The 13,953-nt window shown below is 46.6% G+C and overlaps 1 protein-coding gene across 5 annotated transcripts in view; it reads right to left on the bottom strand.

Moving 5' to 3' along the window:
- The window catches only part of GALNT11 (polypeptide N-acetylgalactosaminyltransferase 11), a 97,451-nt gene extending 88,971 nt beyond the window's left edge, over positions 1-8,480 (bottom strand). For 2 of the 5 annotated variants that reach the window (XR_008536307.2, XM_016945873.4), the window contains exon 1: positions 8,234-8,452. The gene's annotated coding sequence lies outside the window, so the exon portion shown is untranslated. Of the gene's footprint in view, positions 1-8,233 lie in introns of all 5 variants that reach the window. The other 3 variants (XM_016945872.4, XM_016945875.4, XM_054655388.2) reach the window with 3 other exon arrangements.
- Between the last annotated feature and the right edge of the window lie 5,473 nt (positions 8,481-13,953).

Genomic DNA, 13,953 nt, shown 5'->3' with positions numbered 1-13,953 from the left:
TCCCCTTCAAGTTGTAGGGAGAGGGAATTTGGCCCAACTAGGGTACATGTCCCTTTCTCCCTCTCTGATTTAAAGCAGATCAAGGCAGACCTGGGGAAGTTTTCAGATGATCCTGATAGGTACATAGATGTCCTACATGGTCTAGGGCAAACCTTCGATGTCACTTGGAGAGATGTCATGCTACTGTTAGATCAAACCCAGGCCTTTAATGAAAAGAATGTGGCTTTAGCTGCAGCCTGAGAGTTTGGAGATACCTGGTATCTTAGTCAAGTAAATGGCAGAATGACAGCTGAAGAAAGGCACAAATTCCCTACTGGTAAGCAAGCCATCCCCAGTATGGATCCCCACTGGGACCTTGACTCAGATCATGGGGACTGGAGTCGTAAACATCTGTTGACCTGTGTTCTAGAAGGACTAAGGAGAATTAGGAAAAAGCCCATGAATTATTCAATGATGTCTACCATAACTCAGAGAAAGGAAGAAAATCCTTCTGCCTTCCTTAAGTGGCTACAGGAGGCCTTAAGAAAATATACTCCCCTGTCACCAGACTCACTTGAGAGTCAATTGATTGTAAAAGGTAAGTTTATTACCCAATCAGCCGTGGATATCAGGAGAAAGCTCCAAAAGCAAGCCCTGGGCCCTGAACAAAATCTGGAGGCATTATTAAACCTGGCAACCTTGGTGTTCTATAATAGGGACCAAGAGGAACAGGCCCAAAAGGAAAAGTGAGATCAGAGAAAGGCTGCAGCCTTAGTCATGGCCCTCAGACAAACAAACCTTTGGTGGTTCAGAAAGGACAGAAAATGGAGCAGGCCAATCACCCGGTAGGGCTTGTTATCAGTGTGGTTTACAAAGACATTTTAAAAAAGATTGTCCAATGAGAAACAAGCCACCCCCTCATCCATGTCCGCTATGCCGAGGCAATCACTGGAAGGCGCACTGCCCCGGAGGACAAAGGTTCTCTGGGTCAGAAGCCCCCAACCAGATGATCCAACAACAGGACTTGAGGGTGCCTCGGGCAAGCGCCAGCTCATGTCATCACCCTCACTGAGCCCCAGGTACGTTTAACCATTGAAGGCCAGGAAATTGACTTCCTCCTGGACACTGGCGTGGCCTTCTCAGTGTTAATCTCTTGTCCCAGACGACTGTCCTCAAGGTCCATTACCATCCGAGGAATCCTGGGACAGCCTGTAACCAGGTATTTCTCCCACCTTCTCAGTTGTAATTGGGAGACTTTGCTCTTTTCACACGCCTTTCTTGTCATGCCTGAAAGTCCCACACCCTTATTAGGGAGGGATATGTTAGCAAAAGCTGGAGCTATTATCTACATGAATATGGGGAACAAGTTACCCATTTGGTGTCACCTACTTGAGGAAGGAATCTACCTTGAAGTCTGGGCATTGGAAGGACAATTTGGAAGGGCAAAAAATGCCTGCCCAGTCCAAATCAGGTTAAAAGATCCCACCACATTTCCTTATCAAAGGCAATATCCCTTAAGGCCTGAAGCTCATAAAGGATTACAGGATATTGTTAAACATTTAAAAGCTCAAGGCTTAGTAAAGAAATGCAGCAGTCCCTGCAACACCCCAATTCTAGGAGTACAAAAACAGAATGGTCAGTGGAGACTAGTGCAAGATCTTAGACTCATCAATGAGGCAGTAATTCCTCTATATCCAGTTGTACCCAACCCCTATACCCTGCTCTCTCAAATACCAGAGGAAGCAGAATGGTTCCCTGTTCTGGACCTCAAGGATGCCTTCTTCTGTATTCCCCTGCACTATGACTCCCATGACTCCCAGTTTCTCTTTGCCTTTGAGGATCCCACAGACCACACATCCCAACTTATATGGACCGTCTTGCCCCAAGGGTTTAGGGATAGCCCTCATCTGTTTGGTCAGGCATTGGCCCAAGATCTAGGCCACTTCTCAAGTCCAGGCACTCTGGTCCTTCAGTATGTGGATGATTTACTTTTGGCTACCAGTTCGGAAGCCTCATGCCAGCAGGCTACTCTAGATCTCCTGAATTTTCTAGCTAATCAAGGGTACAAGGCATCTAGGTCAAAGGCCCAGCTTTGCCTACAGCAGGTCAAATATCTAGGCCTAATCTTAGCCAGAGGGACCAGGACCCTTGGCGAGGAACGAATACAGCCTATACTGGCTTATCCTCACCCTAAGACTTTAAAACAGTTGTGGGGGTTCCTTTAAATCACCGCTTTTGCCAACTATGGATCCCCAGATAGAGCAAGATAGCCAGGCCCCTCTATACTCTAATCAAGGAGACCCAGAGGGCAAATACTCATCTAGTAGAATGGGAACCAGAGGCAGAAACAGCCTTCAAAACCTTAAAGCAGGCCCTAGTACAAGCTCCAGCTTTAAGCCTTCCCACAGGACAAAACTTCTCTTTATACATCACAGAGAGAGCAGGGATAGCTCTTGGAGTCCTTACTCAGACTCGTGTCTGACAACTGGTGGCATACCTAAGTAAGGAAATTGATGTAGTAGCAAAAGGCTGGCCTCACTGTTTAAGGGTAGTTGCAGCAGTAGCCATCTTAGTGTCAGAGGCTATCAAAATAATACAAGGAAAGGATCTCACTGTCTGGACTACTCATGATGTAAATGGCATAGTAAGTGCCAAAGGGAGTTTATGGCTATCAGACAACCACCTACTTAGATACCAGGCACTACTCCTTGAGGGACCGGTGCTTCAAATACATACATGCGTGGCCCTCAACCCTGCCACTTTTCTCCCAGAGGATGGGGAACCAATCGAGCATGACTGCCAACAAATTATAGTCCAGACTTATGCTGCCCGAGATGATCTCTTATAAGTCCCCTTAGCTAATCCTGACCTTAATCTATATACCAACAGAAGTTCATTTGTGGAGAATGGGATACGAAGGGCAGGTTATGCCATAGTTAGTGACGTAACCATACTTGAAAGTAAGCCTCCTCCCCCAAGGACCAGCACCCAGTCAGGAGAACTAGTGGCACTTACCTGAGCCTTAGAACTGGGAAAGGGAAAAAGAATAAATGTGTATACAGGTAGCAAGTATGCTTATCTAATCCTACATGCCCGTGCTGCAATATGGAAAGAAAGGGAGTTTCTAACCTCTGGGGGAACCCCCCATTAAATACCACAAGGAAACCATGGAGTTATTGCACGCAGTGCAAAAACCCAAGGAGGTGGCAGTCTTACACTGCCAAAGCCAACAAAACGGGAAGGAGAGGGGAGAACAGCAGCATAAGTGGCTGGCAGAGGAAGGGAAAGACCAGCAGAAAGGAAAGAGAGAAAGAAACAGAAAATCAGAGAGAGACACAGAGAGAGGAAGTGAGAGACAAAGGAGTCAGAGAGAAAGAAAGAGACAAAGTCAAAGAGACAGAGACAAAGAGAGAGTCAGAGAGAGAGACATAGAAAGGCAAAGAGAGAGAGGAAGAGACAGACAAAGAGGGACTCAGAGAGAGACAAAGAAGTCATCAAAGAGAAAGAGAGATAGTAGTAGTAAAGAAAAAACAGTGTACCCTATTGTGGGCGGCAAGCCACCCAGGTGCCAAGGCAAGAGACTGAGGGCACGAGCTGTTCCAGTATAAAATATATAAAATAAGAAGTTATACTAAATATAGATCATAGAGATGATTATATATGAATATCATTAATCATTAGTTTGTAGCAATTACTCTTTATTCCAATATTATAATAATCTTCACTCTACAATCATAACCTAGGAAAAACCAGGCCATACAGAGATAGGAGCTGAGGGGACATAGTGAGAAGTGACCAGAAGACAAGAGGGTGAGGCTTCTGTTATGCCCGGACAGGGCCACCAGAGGGCTCCTTGGTCTAGCGGTAACACCAGCGTCCCGTGATCTAGCGGTAGCATCAGTGTCAAGGAAAAACACCCGCTACTTAGCAGACCAGGAAAGGGAGTCTCCCTTTCCCCAGGGGAGTTTACAGAAGACTCTACTCCTCCACCTCTTGTCTTTTCTTTTATCTCTGTCTTGTGTCTTTATTTCTACACTCTCTCATCTCCGCACACGGGGAAAAAACCCACTGACCCTGTGGGGCTGGACCCTACACCCTATTCCTTTAAAAGCCAGGGTAAAGTTAAAACCTATAACTGATAATTGAAGGCCTTCTCTGTAACTCTGTAACACTCCAATACCACCTTGTTGTCAGTGTAAACAAGGGCGTAGCCCAAAAGCACTTAGGCCACTGACAACCCATAGCCTTCCTATCAAAAATCCTTAACCCAGCAGGTTTCCTAACAGGGGATCTAAATCTTAACTAATTACCATACAAAGGTCCGACCAGATCTAGGAGGAACTCCCTTCAGGACAGGACCATAGATGGTTCCTCCTGGGTGATTAAGGGAAAAAGACACAAGGGGTATTCAGTAAATGATAAGGAAACTGTAGAAGCAGAGTTAGGAAAACTGTCTAATAATTGGTTTGCTCAAATGTGCGAGCTGTTTGCACTCAGCCAAACCTTAAAGTACTTACAGAATCAGGAAGGAGCCATCTATATCAATTCTAAGTTAATATGGACTGAACGAGGTCTTATTAATAGCAAAGAATAATTGAAATCCCAAACTTACAAGGTTTTCAACAAAAGTAAAGTTTGCTAAAAGTTAACAGTGTAAACATATATTATTCTAACTTCTAATCTTGTGGAAATCAGACCCTATCAGTACCCCTCAAAGCTCAAGTCCGTCAGTGCAGAGCCATACAACTAATACCCCTACCTATAGGGTTAGAAATGGCCACTGCTACAGGAACTGGAACAGCCAGTTTACCTACTTCATTATCCTACTACCACACTCTCAAAGGATTTCTCAAGAGAGTTTGCAAGAAATAACAAAATCTATCCAGTAAGGATAGTAACTACAATTCCAAATAGACTCTTCGGCAGCAATGACTCTCCAAAACCACCGAGGCCTAGACCTCCTCACTGCTGAGAAAGGAGGACTCTGCACCTTCTTAGGGGAAGAGTGTTGTTTTTACACTAACCAGTCAGGGATAGTATGAGATGCCACCCAACATTTATAGGAAAAGGCTTCTGAAATCAGACGCCTTTCAAACTCTTATACCAACCTCTGGAGTTGGACAACATGGCTTCTCCCCTTTCTAGGTCCCGTGGCAGCCATCTTGCTATTACTTGCCTTCGGGCCCTGTATTTTTAACCTCCTTGTCAAATTTGTTTCCTCTAGAATTGAGACCATCAAGCTACAGATGGTCTTACAAATGGAACTCCAAATGAGCTCAACTAAACTTCTACCGAGGACCCCTGGACCAACCTGCTGGCCCTTTCACTGGCCTAAAGAGCTCTCCTCTGGAGGACACTACAACTGCAGGGCCCCTTCTTCACCCCTATCCAGCCGGAAGTAGCTACAGCAGTCATTGGCCAAATTCCCAACAGCAGTTGGGGTGTCCTGTTTAGAGGGGGGGATTGAGAGGTGAAGCTGGCTGTGCTTCTGGGTCGGGTGGGGACTTGGAGAACTACTCTGTCTAAAGGATTGTAAATGCACCAATCAGGGCTCTGTGTCTAGCTAAAGGTTTGTAAACACACCAATCAGTGCTCTGTGTCTAGCTAATCGGGTAGGGGACTTGGAGAACTTTTCAGTCTAGCTAAAGGATTGTAAATGCACCAATCAGTGCTCTGTGACTAGCTAACTGGGTAACGGACTTGGAGAACTTTTCTGTCTAGCTAAAGGATTGTAAATGCACCAATCAGCGCTCTGTGTCTAGCTAAAGGTTTGTAAACGCACCAATCAGCACTCTGTAAAAACCGACCAATCAGCACTCTGTAAAACACACCAATCAGCACTCTGTAAAAGAGCAATCAGCACTCTAAAATGGACTAATCAGCTCTCTGTAAAATGGACCAATCAGCAGGATGTGGGTGGGGCCAAATAAGGGAATAAAAGCAGGCCACTGGAGCCAGCAGCGGCAACCCACTCGGGTCCCCTTCCATGCTGTGGAAGCTTTGCTCTTTCATTCTTTGCAATAAATCTTGCTGCTGCTCACTCTTTGGGTCTGCACTAACTTTATGAGCTGTAACACTGACTGTGAAGGTCTGCGGCTTCACTCCTGAAGTCAGTGAAACCACAAACCTACTGCGAGGAACAAACAACTCTCGACATGCCACCTTTAAGACCTGTAACACTCACTGCGAAGGTCTGCAGGTTGACTCCTGAAGTCAGTGAGCTCATGAACCCACTGGGAGGAAAAAACAACTCCAGACGTGCCACCTTTAAGAGCTGTAACACTCACTGCAAAGGTCTGCGGCTTCATCCCTGAAGTCAGCAAGACCACGAACCCACCAGAAGGAAGAAACTCTGGACACATCTGAACATCAGAAGGAACAAACTCTCGACATACCATCTTTAAGAACTGTAACACTCACTGCGACAGTCCGTGGCTTCATTCTTGAAGTCAGCGAGACCAAGAACCCACTGGAAGGAACCAATTCTGGACACATTTACGCAGCAGCCACGTCAGACTGGGACACTTCCTGCTTACAGAGGACTATAAAACCCCTTCCTCACTTGGGGCTGATGCTATTATAAAACCCATTCCTCACTTGGGGCTGATGCCATTTAGGCATAAACCCGTCTGCACCCAGGCGCTTATTAAAACAGCATGTTGCTCCACACCGCCTCATGTCGTGGGGGTTGTTGGTGCGTCATCGGGGTTCAAACCAATACAAGAGCCTTGCAGGTTGTTTGTAGCACTAACAAAGGATAAATGCTTGAGAGGATGGATACCCTGCTTATCCTGATGTGATTATGCATTCTATGCCATATCAAATATCTCATGTACCTATAAATACATATGCCTACTATGTACCCACAAAAATTAAAAATAAATTTTTTTGAGATGGAGTCTCGCTCTGTCACCCAGGATGGAGTGCAGTGGCGTGATCTCGGCTCACTGCAAGCTCTGCCTCCTCGATTCACGCCATTCTCCTGCCTCCGCCTCCCAAGTAGCTGGGATTACAGGCGCCCGCCACCACGCCCGGCTTATTTTTTGTATTTTTAGTAGAGACGGGGTTTCACCGTGTTAGCCAGGATGGTCTTGATCTCCTGACCTCGTGATCCGCTCGCCTTGGCCTTCCAAAGTGCTGGGATTACAGGCGTGAGCCACCGCACCCGGCTAATAAAAAAATTTTTAAAGAGATTTATTCTGAGCGAAATGAGTGTCTATGGCCCATGACACTGCCCTCAAGAGATCCTGAGAGCATGTACCCAAGGTGGTGGGGGCACAGCCTAGTTTTATACATTGTGGGGGAACATGAGTCTTCAATCAAATACAGGTATAGACTAGTTCGGGCAGGAAAGGCAGGACAACTCAAAGTGGCGGCTTCCAGGTCATGGGTAAGATGAGAGACAAACGGCTACATTCCTTTGAGCCTCTGCTCTGCCTTTTACTGAACACACAATTTACGCCATGGGGCAGGCAGAGGAATAGCCACTTGTGCCTTAGTCTGGCTCAGTGAATCTGCATTTTTACATAAATACAAGGCAGAGGAAGCCATCAGACATGCATCTGTCTCAGGTGAGCAGAAGGATGACTTGAGTTCGTCCCTGTTCCTCGCCTGCGAAGATAAGCTGTCAATTTACACTGCCAGGGTGCAATTCCACACAACTGTTTCAGGGTAAAGATGTGGAGGTCCACAGCGAATTTCCTCCTGGCCAAAGGGTGAGGGAGCTGTGTGGCTTTTTATCTTTGCAGCTGTCTTAGGAACAAAACGGGGGCAGGTTTGCCTGACGCAGCTCCCAGCTTGACTTTGGCTTACTGATTTGGGGTCCCGAGATGAAATTTCCTTCCACACTATTCTCCCTAGTTTTGTGTATGTGTGAAATATTCTATTTCTGGGCATTTTTAATTTTAAAAAGTGGACAATACTGATCTGGACTTCATTTTAGGAAATGCTGGGGGAGGCTGTAGGATCAGGTGTGCCTCCGTCCTCAATACCCGAAAACGAGGCCAGCGCCCTGGCCCTCGCCCCCGCGCCCGCGAACAAGCCTCAGGAGACGCCGAGGGAGGCGCGGGGGCAGCGGCGTCTCCCGGAGACACGAGCCTCGCCCAGGGGGCGTGCGGGAGCCCCCGACCCGCGGGGAGCCAGGCGCTGCCCCGCCGCCGCCCCCAGCCTGCCCAGGCCCCGCGCGCCGCCGCCGCCGCCGCAGCTCTCCAGGTGCTGAGGGACGCCGGGAGGCCGCCGCCGAGAGGGTACTCACCGCGTTGCCCGCAGCCCACGATCGCCGCCTTCTGGGACTCGGGCTGCGGCATCTTCTCTCCCGCCACAGCCCCAGTCCGACCCGCAGGAGCGACGCCGGCTGAACTGCCCCGGGGCCCAGCAGCCAGGCGTCGCGCAGGCGCTGGGCGCAGTGGCGGCCGCGCCTCCTCAGGCCCAGGGCCCTCGCCCAGTCCCCGAGCCGCTGCCTCCGCCCAGCGCCGCGCGTCCGCCGGCGCCGCGTGACAGGCGGCCCCGCCCCCGCGCCGCGGTGACGAAACCTCTCGCTGCCCTGACGTCACCGGCCGCCGCGCGCTGAGTGCTCCCTAGCGTTCGCGCAGAGGCGCCGCGCGTGGCCTGGCTCCTGTTGTCTGTCACCCGCGGTCTCAAAAGACCCCATTAATGACATGCCCTGCCTGTGGCCCCGGCTACTCCGGAGGCTGAGGCGGGAGCAGCGCTTGAGCCCGGGAGCTCTGCGTTGTATGCGCTGTGCCCATTGCGCGGCGACACGCATCGGTGTTCCACATCGGTGTGGTGACCTCCCGGGAGCAGGGACCACCAGGTTCCCCAAGGAGTGGGGAACCGGCCCAGCTCGGAAACCCGGCAGGGCAAAACTCCTGTGCTGATCGGTAGTGGGATCGCGCCTGTGAATAGCCACTGCCCTCCAGCCTGGGCAATACAGCGAGACCCCATAAGTGAAAAAAAAAAAAAAAAAAGACAAATGCCCTTAAACATATTAAAAGAAGTTAAACGCCACTTGTGATAGAAGAAAATGTAGATTAAGGTGTAAAGAGAGAAGTGGTGAAAAAAACACTCGTACCTTGGTGATAATAGTGCAATGTATACAAATACCATAAAAGGGGAATTGGCAATTTTTAAGAAAAATGGTGTAGGCATTCATCTTTGGCCAATAATGCCAAGTTATATTGAAGAATATCTTAATACTAATCTTCTTTGCATTTCTGAAATAAATCCCACTTGGTTAAGAATATTTTTGAACTTTTTTAAAGAACTCATTGCTTCACAATTAAAGTCTGATGGGGTACACGCGTAGCAATGGAGGAACTTCTACAGCTACTATAAATTAAAGAGCACCACCTGAACCAAAGTAGTGGCCTTCTTGAGCTGAACTGAGCTAACCACATTCCCCAGCCCCTCTTCCACAGATACCCCATGGGGTTGTCAGGGTGTAGGGGATGCCATGTTGTGCCACCCAGGTTTCCCCTTAAGGACTGAGGACTCATTTCTCCAGTTGTTGGGTGTGTAGGCAGCTGATGGCCCCCAGCTGAGTCTTGTGGCCACTTCCCTCAGCCAAAGAGAACTGCTGCTGGGTGCCAAGTTGAATGCTTTTGACCCCTTCTACCATGCTTGTGTCTTGATTGGAAATTGACAGATATTTCAGGTACTGGTTTCTCTTGCAAGGGCAGTGCAGACAGCACACAGGTATCTTTGCCCAGTTTCCTTCAATGGTTGCAGCTCATGTAAAATATACATAGTATAGTATCAAATAAGCGTCATTGGGGATCAATCCTGCTGGGATCCCCCTCAGAAACTATTCACAGCAGTGGCAGGCAAACTAGGGCAAAGTCTACTAGGTATATTTAAAAGTGTATTACAAGTTTATTTAAATACATAAATATGTTTCCAGAAAGCAATCCTTCCAACTACCTAAACTAGTAATGAAAAATGTTAAATATCACCTTAAACATGTATAAGGGGATACTAAGTGCTTGTATTTAAACCTTATTATTTTAGTATATACTCAAGCAAAAGAGTTTGAAGACCAGACCTTTAGGGCCTCACTACTCAAATGGTGGTCCAGCAACAAGCAACACCAACGTCACCTGGGAGTGTGTTAGAAATGGGGAGTCTTGTGCTCCACCTACTTAATTAAAATCTGCATTTTTATCAAGATTTCCAGGTGATTTATACACAAATTAACATTTGAAATCATGCTCTAGGATTAATCAGGGCATGTAAATTTCCATTGTTTCATCTTCTCCTGACCCTTGATAGTATCAGATATTTAAATATTTGCCAACCTGATGATTATGAGATGCATCTGTTTATATCTATTACTTTAAATACTATTCTACCTGATTAATGTGCAATAATTACTTAACCATTATCTCGTAATTGAGGATTTGGGTTAGCTCCAATTTTTCACTATCATACAGAATGACACTAAAATGCTCTTTTCAGTGTATCATTCTGGTTAAACACAATCTTTGAGGCCACGCTGATTAGGATCATGTAAGGGCTGTGTTATTGTTTGTCCTTGGATACAGTTGCCAGATGAAATACAGGATGGCCTGAAATTTGAATTTCAGATTAAGAATAATTTTGTGGTGTAAGTATATCCTGTGCAATATGTGAGAGGCTTGTCTTCATCTGTGCTGCCATAATAAAATACCTGAGACTGGGTAGTTTAAAAACAAATTTGTTTTCCCACTCTCCTGGAGGCTGGGAAGTACAAGATCCAGCAGCCGTATCTGGTAGGCTGCTGGTGAGGGCTTTGTGCTACATCATAACGTGGCAGAGAATCGGAAGGGGAAGCGGGCACTGGCTAAAGGGGCAATGTTACTTATTAACAACCCGCTCTCAAGGTACCTAATCCAGTCTCAAGAGACTGGGGACTCTCAGTGACTGCGTTAATCTTTTCATGGGGGCTGATCCCTCATGGCTCAAATGCCTCTTAAAGGTCCTACTCTGTCTCAACACTGTTACCCTGGGGTCCAAGCCTCAACATGAATTTTGGTGGGGATAAAAGGTATTCAAACTGTAGCACTGTTGCTTTGTCAGTTGTTTCAACATGAATTATGGAGGACACATTCAAAATGTAGCCATATGTACACTCAAATGTTATTGTCTATTTGAAATTCAAGTTTAACCAGGCATCCTGTATTTTTATTAGCCAAATAGGGCAACGTTAACCTGGGCACATTCTAACCATCGTTTTCTCATCTATGAAATGAGGATAGCCGTAGAACTCATAAAGTTGTTGTATGAATGAAAGGAGATAATCCATGCAGACTACTTATAACAGAGTATGAAACGTAGTAAAAGCTCAGCAAATGTCAGCTCTTCTTAGTTGTTGTTTCATACAGGTGTGTCTTAGGATAAATTCCTAGAAGGATGTTTCAGTTACAGAACTCCTGGGCTTAATTTAAGACTTGTTTGAGCATTCCATCGTACCAAAAACTGTTTTGTAAGAAACCTTAAGCAGGTTACCAGATACTTTTCAACTAGCTTCAAAATACAAATCAGATTTTTAAATTTCCACACAAAAACAAAAAATTGCCATCTATAGGCAAGTATCAATTTCCCTTTAATCACACCAAATATTTGGATATTGATTCTGATTTGTTTTCTATTTTAGGGTCAACTGAAGCAATATTTAAGAAGATACTGTCCAAGGGACATGCTAAACAATTTCTAGGACTTATCTGTGTTATCTAGTACCTAAACTAAATTACATTACAAAACTAAGACTTAATATTAGGCCCATGGCTTTTAACAAAAGAGAACACTCCTGTCTTTTGCTTTTGGGAAAGCTGATATTTACAGCATCCATCCCAAATAGCTGGGATTACAGGCACGTGCCACTGAGCCCGGGTTCTGTTTTGCTTTTTTTTTTTTTTTTCCTGACGGAGTCTCACTCCGTCGCCCAGGCTAGAGTGCAGTGGTGCAATCTCAGCTCACTGCAACCTCTGCCTCCCAGGTTCAAGCAATTCTCCTGCCTCAGCCTCCTGAGTAGCTAGGATTACAGGCGTGCGCCACCATGCCCAGCTAATTTTTTTGTATTTTTAGTAGAGACCGGGTTTCACCATGTTGGCCAGGCTGATCTCAAACTCCTGATCTCGTGATCCACCCGCCTCAGCCTCCCAAAGTGCTGGGATTACAGACGTGAGCCACCGCGCCCGGCCTGTTTTGCATTTTATCATAATTTTAGTAGACTCATGGGTTTATTATGATTAATTTTTAAATGACTTTCTAGAGGCAGGAAAGGTATAAATAATATATGGGCCCAGAATACAATCACAGCATGGCACTTGTTTTGTGCTGCCAGATCAACCTTTTAAAGGATCAATCAAGTGGCTGTCTGTAATAGATCAGCCCATGTCTGTCTTGCAATAGATTTTATACAGTATTTTGCTAAATAGATAGGTATAAAGAGGTTATCTGTGGCCGGGCGCAGTAGCTCACACCTGTAATCCCAGCACTTTAGGAGGCCGAGGCGGGCAGATCACCTGAGGTCAGGAGTTCAAGACCAGCCTGGCCAACATGATGAAACCACATCTCTACTAAAAATACAAAAATTAGTTGGGCGTGGTGGTGGGTGCCTGTAATCCCAGCTACTTGGGAGGCTGAGGTATGAGAATCACTTGAACCCGGGAGGTGGAGGTTGCAGTGAGCCGAGATCGGGCTACTGCACTCCAGTCTGGGCAACAAGAGTGAAACTCTGTCTCCAAAAAAAAAAAAAAAAACTTCATTCCCAGCAACTAGAAGAATACCTGTCTGATTGAATGAGCTCAATAGATGATTCAAATTGTTTTTCTGCTGTAAAAACTAACTTACCTTCTTTCCAGCATAGTCTATTCTCTTCCACTTTATTTATTTATTTTTTTTGCCCCTTTCAATGTGTTTCTTCTCTCATTATCTGTCTCTCTTTCTGAATTCATGTCTTTCACCTTCTTAGCCACCATCACCAGCGTAAAACCAACAGTGATCTGTCTAACTCCAAAGATGCCAAAGAAGTACTTTGGACATCTGAGAATGTCTTTACACAGGACAGACAAGGCACCCAGCTGCTGCTTCCCTGATCCCAGCTAAACAGTTTACCAAGAGTCAGGAAGTGTCTGGAGAGCTGGAGGCCAGAGCCATAGGAGGAGACAGACATGAAAAAGGCAAAATTGGCCGGGCGCGGTGGCTCATGCCTGTAATCCCAGCACTTCGGGAGGCCGAGGTGGCCGGATCACAAGGTCAAGAGATCGAGACCATCCTGGCCAACATGGTGAAACCCTGTCTCTACTAAAAATACAAAAATTAGCTGGGCATGGTGGCGCGTGCCTGTAATCCCAGGTACTTGGGAGGCTGAGGCAGGAGAATTGCTTGAACCCGGGAGGCAGAGGTTGCAGTGAGCCGAGATTATACCACTATGCTCCAGCCTGGCGACAGAGCGAGACTCACAGAAGACGGAGTATCTTCAGATGACAGAAGGGCTGGCAGGAACAGATGGGGAAGCTGGCCTGGAGAGCTGACCAGACACCCAGGCAGGTGGACTGGATGCCAGACGTTCAGGTATGCAGCTGAGTAAGGTGTCGTTACCAGAATCTACCCTGGCAGGAAGAAAGGAGCTTGCTGCGGCTCAGCCAAAGTCACGAGAGCATGGCTCCCTAAGAAGGCAATCGCGACAGATTGTCTGGGGCAGAAGCCGGGTTGGCAAAGGGAAAGCAGTCCCTACAGTCTACCAGGGCCAGGTGGCTGTGGTAAGCAAATGCACTTTACCTCAGTCAGCTGTATGATAGAGTCATAACTGTGTGACCACTTACCTTTCTAATGTTCAAGATCTTGTCACCTCAGAGATTCAGTAGCAGATGAGTAACAAAGTATCAAGAATTTTCATTGAAGGGAAAATAAAGGCACTCACGTCTGGTCATATTTTTTTAATTGCATTTCACGTAATTCCATGATGTTCCAAACTTACACTCTTGTGACACTATG

The sequence above is a fragment of the Pan troglodytes genome, chromosome 6 (assembly GCF_028858775.2).
Source record: "Pan troglodytes isolate AG18354 chromosome 6, NHGRI_mPanTro3-v2.0_pri, whole genome shotgun sequence".
NCBI classification, from domain to species: domain Eukaryota; kingdom Metazoa; phylum Chordata; class Mammalia; order Primates; family Hominidae; genus Pan; species Pan troglodytes.
Note: the sequence above shows the minus strand (reverse complement) of the source record. Positions and strands in the feature narration are given on the sequence as shown.